Genomic DNA, 10121 nt, shown 5'->3' on the forward strand with positions numbered 1-10121 from the left:
TCTATTTATTTATATTTTCTTTAAAATAAAGAAACAATCTTTTGCTTTATATATTCTATGTTCATTGTACATAACTTCAACTAATTTTATTGATTTGTTTTGTTTTTTAGTTTTTCTTCGCGACGTAAAACTCCAAACAACCAATTATCAAAATGCGATTAATTTTTGGCAAAGATATATATTGAAGATATTTTTTGTGTTATTGATAAGAAAGTTATCACAGTTTTTCTAATGCATTTAAATGCTAAGAAAAACGTTTTTGTTTAATTTAGAAAAAGATCAAAATGATTATGTACTTTTGTTTTTGATGTTTTGGTATCTAGAACTCCCGTTTTTAGGTGTATTAACGAGTGTATTCCGTAAACGTTCCAATACCAACAAGTACTTGGTTCTCTTGGAACGTTTTCTTTCACCATCCAAAATGCCCCCCCCCCCAGTGGCACAGCGGCATGTATGCAGACTTACAACGCTAGAAACCGAGTTTCGATACCGTAGTCGGCAGACCACAGATAACCCATTGTGCAGCTTTGTGCTTAATTACAAATAAACAAACCATCCAAAATATCAAAAACAAGCAGATGTTACTAATATATATTACAGAGTAAAACTATAGGCAGTAACCCTATAAATAAGAATTTAATTACATAAGTTATATTAATATAAAATGACTATTTTCAGGTATTTCAGAAACATGCAATTTTACCTAATCTACTCAAACCCAACTCGACTTCAAGAAATTAGATTGCTTTACCTTACATCCAAGAATGTTCGTTGTTGTTTGTTATTAAGCACAAAACTACACAAAGGCCTATCTGTGCTCTGCCAACCACAGGTATCGAAACCCGGATTCTAGCGTTGTAAGTCCGCAGACATACCGCTGTGCCACTGGTGGGCCCTCGTAAGGAAAGGGTTTGTTTCAAAATTTCGCGCAAAGCTACATAAACGACTACCTGCGTATGGTCACCCCATACTTTTAAACTGATTAACTAGAGTAAACATAGCTAGTCCTGTCACGTCGGTTTCTAGCAGTACAAGCCCGCAGACATACCACTGTGCCACTGGGGGGCACATCCAAGGAATAAGCGAAAGGTAACTAGAATTTTTGGCTCAAAATATTAAGAGTTTTTTTTTTAAACCATGTTCGTCGTTTGAGCAGAAACACCCAAAAATAAAAGCGAGCCCTTGGAAGAGTCAGGTTTAATTTATCAAATAAAGTGTAAATATTTTAATATATATATTTGAGAAAATGGACGATTGTTAAAAGTAATATTTGGGGAAGATAAACATACAGTAAAAAATAGAAAATAATAGAATCCGCTTTCGCTGAACTTTTTATTAACAAATCATTACATTGATAGGAAAAATTATAAAATAATGGATATTTAACAAGATGTGGTACGTGTTAGTTTTTTTAGCAAGGTAGCATATTGGTAAATAGGGATGCAGGCCCGATACTCCCTTGCACAGTATTAAAGAAAATCGACAGATGGCGCAGCATAAATATTAAACACTGCATAGATTTTTTTTACTTGAAGTTAAGCACAAAGCAACACAATTGGCTAGCTGTGCTCTGCCCGTCACGGGTATCGAAACCCGGATTCTAGCCTTGTATGTTGGCAGACATATCGCTGTGCCACTGGGGGGGGGCACTGGCATAGACCTGGACGAGCTAGGCTCTAGGAAAAAATACTTCTGCCAGAAAACGATACATTGGACTGTTATGTTTTAATTTTTTTATTTTTAGCTAACGTGTTTTAAGTTATTTCAAATAATAAAGGCTTTCATATTAACATATCAATAAACAGTAAAACTTTTCGACAAAAAAAATCTCATTTCATTTTCACACCGCTGAAAGTACAAAAAGTTGATTTGCTTATATGAATGTAACAACTTACATAAATTAAATTTGTGCTCTAACTGTATTTTTCCAAACACAACATTACTATTATACAATATACCGTGGAAATACAACAGTGTATATTTCTAATATTACCTTTTCTCAGTGATCATTAATTTAAATGGCAATACATTATTCTACTGATGGATTAAAAACCGTTTTTAACAGTACTATCTACGGACTGCTATGTAGACTCATGCGAAAATCATCTTCCATATATAAACATTGTCTTGTTTGTTTGTTTGTAATTAAACACAAAGCTATACGATAGGCTATCTGTGCTCTGCCCACCACAGGTATCGAAACCAGGATTCTAGTGTTGTAAGTTCGCAGACGTACCGCTGTGCCACTGGGAGGTCATGAACTTGCGAACAGTTGAATTAATGTTTTTAGGATACTTTCACTATATAGTTCCATATATTTACAATTTAGAATCGTTCTAATTAAAAGTTTATTTTAAATACAATTAACGTAAATTAAGATGAAGGAGCAAAATGTCAAATATTTTCAGATGCCTTTTACTGAATAGCACCTCACACGCAGAAGCATTTCAAATGTTCATCTGAAATTCATGTTCTCGACTTCCCTAATATATGGTACTCTTCCATTTTCTTTCAAATATCAAATTAAGTCATAACACAGATCTTTTTGGTTTAAATAAACACACAAAGCTTTACTATTTCATTTCAAAAAAGTCTTTCATTCTAACTAAACTTACTACATTGAATATTCAAATTTTCTTTACATCTCCGTGGGTCAAATCTTGTTTCGGGATATTCTGTGATAAGTAGCAGTGCAGAACAAAATATGTGACTTATGTAAATGAAGGACTGTCCAAAACCATAATAACTTATGGTAAGGATTTGAATTAACAACCCACAGCGCTATATTTATCCCATTATTGCTTCTAGTTATATTGGTTTGTATCAGATTTTAGGAAAATAAATTTGTGGATTAAAAACTTTGTCTCAGTTGCTATTTAATTTCTGTTTTATTCCACAGGAAAATTGCGACAAATAAAATCCTTACGAATAACAACTAGTATACGAAACATTTTACCAACTTACAAAGGATTATTGTTTATCCTTATTGGTATATTAAAATATAAACACGTCAGACCATGTTTAGTTAATATTCTTGTACGTTTGATTATTCATTAATTAAGTATTCATTACATTGCTCTGCCAATACATGCAAATAATTTGTGAATTATCGGTAGAGACATTATTATGTGAAAATCTAGCTGTATGGCGTTCGTCGGAAAGAAAGTCGTTCCAAAAAACACCAATATTTACAAAATGAGAGGATTCTAGTCATTATACAATAGTAATATAAGACATGCTTTAAAATATGATTGTTATAATCGCTTTTCAATTATATAAATATACATACATATTATGCATTCTTAGAAATACATGAACCACAGTCCAGGGAATATATCAACATTTGGAAGGATATTGTTGTCTGAAAACCAGCACCAATCAAAATGTCTATACTTTTTTAATCTTTATTTCTCTATTTTATAATTTTATATAAACAATTTTGCTTCTCAGTCTTTCTACTCAGAGTGTTAACTTTATGTCTAATAAAAAGCTTGGGTAAAAAGGTCCAGTTTTGATGACTAAATAGGTTTTCAATTAGTGTTATTTTCACATCATGAACCTAATACGTATGCATAACGCACTGTTCAGAACATTTTATAATTAGTCAATAGACGTAGCAAGACACATTATTTTACAAAGAGTCAAGAAACCTGAAAATAATTATCGTTCTCTTCCACAGGCACTAAGGTAACATTAAGAAAATATTTGATGACACGATCAGTAAAGATACGTTTAAATCAAGCATCAATAATAAACAGCAATTAAAAAGACTTTCAAAACGTATATCATATTATTTACAAGCATTAATAAAACGGTTAAAATCACCTTATTTTGGGGAGAATGATATTTTACTGTGCGAAGGACCAAAAGGGGTGAGAAGCGTAATCTATTTAACAAATTTATGTGTCGTTCGTGATATCTAGTGGTAAGCAGTCACAACATGTCGACTTAAGAGCACTGCCTATTATTTATTGAAAATGTGTATGTCTGGTTTTGAAAGATTACGAAAGAATTAACGAACGCCTGTATAACAAGAATTAAGCCCCTTGTACGATAAAGGATCCATTAACACTATGTTTATAGTATTTGCAAATCGTCTTAATACTTCTGATAATAGTTTATTAATTCTTCTACTTAAAAAATAATAATAATATGTCTCAATGAATACATGAAAAGGGTAATGAAACAAAACAACTGGTACGAGTTCTTGATATATAAAATCTGTTTCTGCGTCTTTGTTCGACAGTTATCAGCACGATGAAATATAACTTGTGTAGGGAGGCGACCCCACAAGAACATATTGTTGGATGTAGTGTATGGGATCAGCATTAGTTTATTTTATTAAACTATTTTGTTTGTTATAGATTTCGCGCAAAGCTACACGAGGGCTATCTGCGCTAGCCGTCCCTGATTTAGCAGTGTAAGACTAGAAGGAAGGCAGCTAGTCATCACCACCCACCGCCAACTCTTGGACTACTCTTTTACCAACGAATAGTGGGATTGACCGTCACGTTATAACGCCCCCACGGCTGAACAGGCGAACATGTTTGGTGTGACGAGGATTCGAACTCGCGACCCGCAGATTTTATTAAACTATGGCGCAATATTTATGTCATTACTGTTTCTAGTCATTTTATTATTCATCCTATCACATACAAGTAAACTTGAAAATACAAGCAGTTTGGTATAATGAAATATTATTACATCAGACTAGTATTATATAATTAATTACCTTATTTGTTTAATTAAATGTAAATTTGATTAATTGTAAAGTAATTGTTTATTATATCACTATTCGAATATTCGTACAAAGCTACTCAAATGCCATCTGTGGTAGTCATCCCTAATTTTGAACTGATAGACTACAGAGAAAGGAAGGAAAATAAAGAACTTCCAAGGAATGAAATATATTAGAATGGTAAAAAGAATGTTTATAAAGATAACTATTTGTGATAAAAACGGAATAAGGACACATTTTATGAATATTATTATTTACATATATTTCAAATTCTTACTCTTACAAGACAGGACAAAATACGTTAATTGTTAGAAAGATTTACCTTAAACGCTATTAGAATTTCAATTACTGTTTTGTAATAGAAAACAGAAGAAGGTTAAAGGTATATTGTTTTAATAAACAATTGTCCCTTAATTGGCCAACGGTATGATTTAGGACGTACAGTGCTAAAATCCAGGGTTAGATTCCCCACGGTGAACAAAACATAGATATATTATTGTGAAACTTTGCGCTAAATTAAATGTCAAGTTTATATACTAATTATTTTATTGTGCAAAAAATAAAAAAATATATGTATAGTGTTAGTTTGTGTTTATCATAAGATGGGTCATCATAAAAAGTTAAACAATTAATTTTAAAATCGTATTAGCGATTTTATGTTTATGAAAAACAGTATCAATCTATCAAGTATAAACGCGTCCTGTAATTTTTAAGTATATATTTATATACAGCGATAATTAAATTATACAAAGACATATAGTTGTCTGCCATATTAAAGCTTAGCTGTGAAAAATTTTCAAATTTGACTATAATGCTCTGTATATATAATTTTATTTATTTATTTAGAATCTTATTAAAACCAGTCGTTTCCAAAAAAATATCTATATTCAGTTTTTATTCATTGTGAATAAACACTTGACTCTACGGTGCAATTGATATAATATTTTAACTACAAAAGTATCAGAAATTAACCAGGCTTAACCAGCTTTGTTGGTATAATATTTATATTAACTTCCGATCAGAGCAAACTATCTACTTGAAACGAAACTAAAAATAATTATAGTTATGAGTTCAGCTAGTTAAAGATACACTTTTTATTTTTCATAGAATTAACTGTTTGAGAATGTCTAATATATTATACTGTTGTAAAGTTATTCTTTCGTTGGCATGTTCCTTTAAATAATCTAGTGAAAATATTTCAAATTTAGTTTATTTCTTACTTAACGTTTTTACAAAGTTGAATACTGTGGAACTTTTTAATAAATGACTTTAACTGAACTACATTAATGTGTTGTTTTTTTTTTAGTGCAAAAGTACACAATGGGATATTTGCACTCTATTTTATTGCGGAGAATATAATCCACAGATTTCAGCGTTGTAAGCGCAAAAACCCACTTGGCAACGCACTACACTAACTTAAAGAATATACTTACAACTCTACAATCTTCTCAACTATCTTGTATTTATAATCTACCCTCGAATTTAGTAGCAAATTTGACGTCAAAGTCTAAAATATTTTAGGCCTACAACCACAAACTTGCCCAACGGTGGGAAGGCACTAAGTTTACGGACTTACAACGCTAAAATCGGGGGTTCGATTTTTCGCAGTGGACACAACAAATAGCTAATTGTAGCTTTGCTTTCAAACAAACAAATGAACAAATCCACAATCTTTCTTGATTTTAACGTCAAGCTCCCTCTAACTAATATACAAATTACAACATAAAATATATAGCTGTTAACAACACATATCCTAAAATGTAATTTCACCAATGTATTCAGTGTATTGTATTACATTAATTAAAAGCAGAGTTTTGAGCCGAAATGTAATGCATTACAAACATAGACTTACTGTAGGAATATGTATTCCCAGTACGCGAACCCCACAGAAGGTTTTCATGTACATCATTTTATTATAAAAATGATCAATTATGTGTGTCTTTGTATGTGAGCATCCATCACCCAAAGTTGGCTGTTTGATTACCTTAATTTGTGGTATCGTAACTGGAAACTGTCCGACAGCTTACATGGGCTGTCTTGTTTTAGGAAAGAGGAATAAAAAATATTCTAAAATAGGTATTTTTTATGGATTTTGAACTTCCATCAGCCACAGTTAGCTGACTCAATTATCGTATTTTTTTGTATGGTAATTTGAACGTAATTCGTAAACATCGTACCACCTAAAGATCCAATGGATGCAGCTTGCAACATTGCTTGTTAATATGTACTCTAATACATTGGAGAAACCAAAAAAACCAACACAAAGTAGAATTCAGTAGCAAAATAGCCATACAAGACTATAGTTAGGCCTATCTGCATGGGCACCCACAGAAATATTTTCGAGGGGGGGGGGGCAAAACATGTATGCAAGGAATCAGCTTTTACAACGTAATTCAACAGACTAAAATAATATGTGTTATGTGTGCAAATTTTCAGTTTTAATAAAAATTAGTAAAATTATTTAGTTTAACTACAATGTTAAATGGCAAATTCCCCCTCTTGCCCCTTCCTGCGGGTGCCCATGCCTATCTGCAATATTCCATCACGTCAAAGAAGACCATACAATTAAATGGCAACAAATAAATGAAATAATGGGATATAGTTTGGTTTGTTTTGAATTGCGCGCAAAGCTACACGAGGGCTACCTGCGCTAACCGTCCCTAATTTAGCAGTGAAAGACTAGAGGGAAGGCAGCTAGTCATCACCACCTATCACCAACTCTTGGGCTACTCTTTTACCAACGAATAGTGGGATTGACCGTCAAATTATAACGCTCCCAAGGCTGAAAGGGCGAGCATGTTTGATGAGATGGGGATTTAAACCCACGACCCTCAGATTGCGAGTCGAGCGCCCTAACCACCTGGCAATGCCAGGCCTAATGGGATATTACCCACGCATGATAAAAACAAACAAACAAAAACTCTCTACATCCACCTAACTGATAGCATACTCATTCAACCTTGCAAATAAGTAAGTAAAACCTAATATATCCCTCCTGAAACATTCAATCAGCTTGTTGATTCCAGATGAGCAGACCCCAGATGAGTAGTCTTTCTAACGAGAAGATTCGGGATGAAATCCAGGACCACAAACAGTCCTTCTGAGGGCTTCCTGAATGCGACAGTCGGTTAGAGGTCAAAATTTGGACATAAACTGATTAGTACATAGTAATGAAACTAAAAAAACCTGTAACTAATTAGTGACTAGCTTTAGGTGATATATATATACATATATATATATATAGGCTGTCAACAATAACATCGATCAATACAACTTTCGATCACTTCTACACGAAAATGAAATTTTTATTGAATTTTCATAACATTAAACTTTTACCCTATAATTATAAAGATAATTATGACATATTTTCACAACTACATTCAACATGAAATTTTCTTACAAATTATGTATAATTTACCTTATAACCGCGAAGAAATAATTCTATGAGAAAACAAAAAACAAAAGTGAAAATGCATGAGACGGTACAGGACTTTTGCCAGCCACTGTATGTAAAATCATTTCACTTCTATCAAAGTATTACTATTAATATAAACAGTCAATGTATATCACAGTATTCTGTATTAAGGAATGTTTTATGATGTTTACTTTCCTGAAAGGTTAAAACAGCAATGTAGCAGGTTAGGTGTCGTTACATATTGTTTTACTCGAGTTTCACAATATTCACGTCCTCACCTTACGTAAGGTTGTGTACACAGTGGTGTTAAAAATATGTTTAAAATATGTTAGAAATGTTTTTATAATAATAATAATTGCTTAATATTGAAATCCTTTAAATACTAATTTGAAAACAACATTACCAAACATGTGAACGTGATCAGAGTTATGTATTAATTAACACATTTAATGTAATGTTGTCCATAATTAAATATTAAAACTCGGTTTTTAGCGTTGAAAGTCCGCAGACATGCCGCAATGGCTGCATTAAATATGCTATTCTGTCATTTGCCTTGGAAAGCACTAGTATCCTACGTAGTTAATTAGACTCAGTCGGTTATTAGCATGTCCAATTATGGACATTGCTGTGATCCGATCTATCATCCCCTCCGACTCGCCTCCCATCTTCATGGTGAACTTGATTCCATTTTCCATTTGCATTCTCCTTTCGAACTTCCCATCCAATAATATTAGACTAGTTCATGCTATTTGAAGGGGGGGGGGGGGGTATGATTTTCGATGATACAATCAGCATAGCTACCCTCACTTGCTGTAGGGCAACCCATAGACACACATAAACAGAAGCGTGGGTCAAATTTGATGACGGGAAACTCACTTTGAGACAATAAAGTTTGAAGATGGCTTGTATTGGTAAGGAAGAAAACTTTATTACACGTTTAACATAGTAACAAATGTATAACGTTTCGACAAGGTTTCGTCATCATCATTTTAATACTCCATATCTACATACTTATACTTTGTGGATAGCAATGCATTTACTTCAAGGTTAATAGCATTGGCTTAAACATATTTATTTAATGACATTAAACTAGTCAAAGGGTAAAAGTTAGTTCTGAAATTATATCAGCTTCAGAAAGATTGTTCTTTACAACACCTGCACTACAAAAAGACACATTGAAAAATTTGTTTGGGGACACTTCTTAGTTTAACATAATTTCTGTACATATTAGGAATTTGTATATGTGTTTAGGGTTACTCCTATTCTCGGGCAATGGTGAAATTGTTCAATTAAAGATGACACATCGTCCTCTTTTTCATAGATTTCTACGCCATTTTCCACCCAACTTTGACTCATAAAAAGCATAAAGCCGCCACTGGTGATAAAAATTGTTTGTTGTTAAATGCAAAGCTAAACAATGAGTTACCTGTGTTCTGCTATCGACCCGATTTTTAGCGTTACAAGCCCCCAGGTTTAACACTGAACCACCGAGGGTCGTTGATAAAAAAAATTAAAATAAATATTTTCTTAAGTAAGATTGCTAAATTTTAATCACTTACGAAACGAAATTAGCAGCAATCAAATCACAAACTAACAAAATATTATTGAATTTTCACCGTAATATTTTCCCTAACAAGTGTTCACGAATGAGAGAGAACAAAATCGTCCAATAACATTTTTAATAAGGGCTAATCATACGAGTAACGACATGTATAAGTATATTATACTAATTAAAATATTTCTATTGAATCAAAATAACAGTCATATTTTGCACTTCACTAATAACATTTTAATAGTTAAAAACAGTAATTAATTTCAAAAATAGAACATGTGAGATAAGACTTGTTTAGGGCTGCCAAAATTGTTACGTATCTGCTTGTTTGATAATTTCCCGTAAAAATTCTCTCCGAGAAACTTCAGCGAGACAAGTCCTTTCTTAATTAAAACTAGTTTATTCTTTCTCGATAC

The sequence above is a fragment of the Limulus polyphemus genome, unplaced genomic scaffold (genome assembly GCF_000517525.1).
Source record: "Limulus polyphemus unplaced genomic scaffold, Limulus_polyphemus-2.1.2 Scaffold9, whole genome shotgun sequence".
NCBI lineage: Eukaryota > Metazoa > Arthropoda > Merostomata > Xiphosura > Limulidae > Limulus > Limulus polyphemus.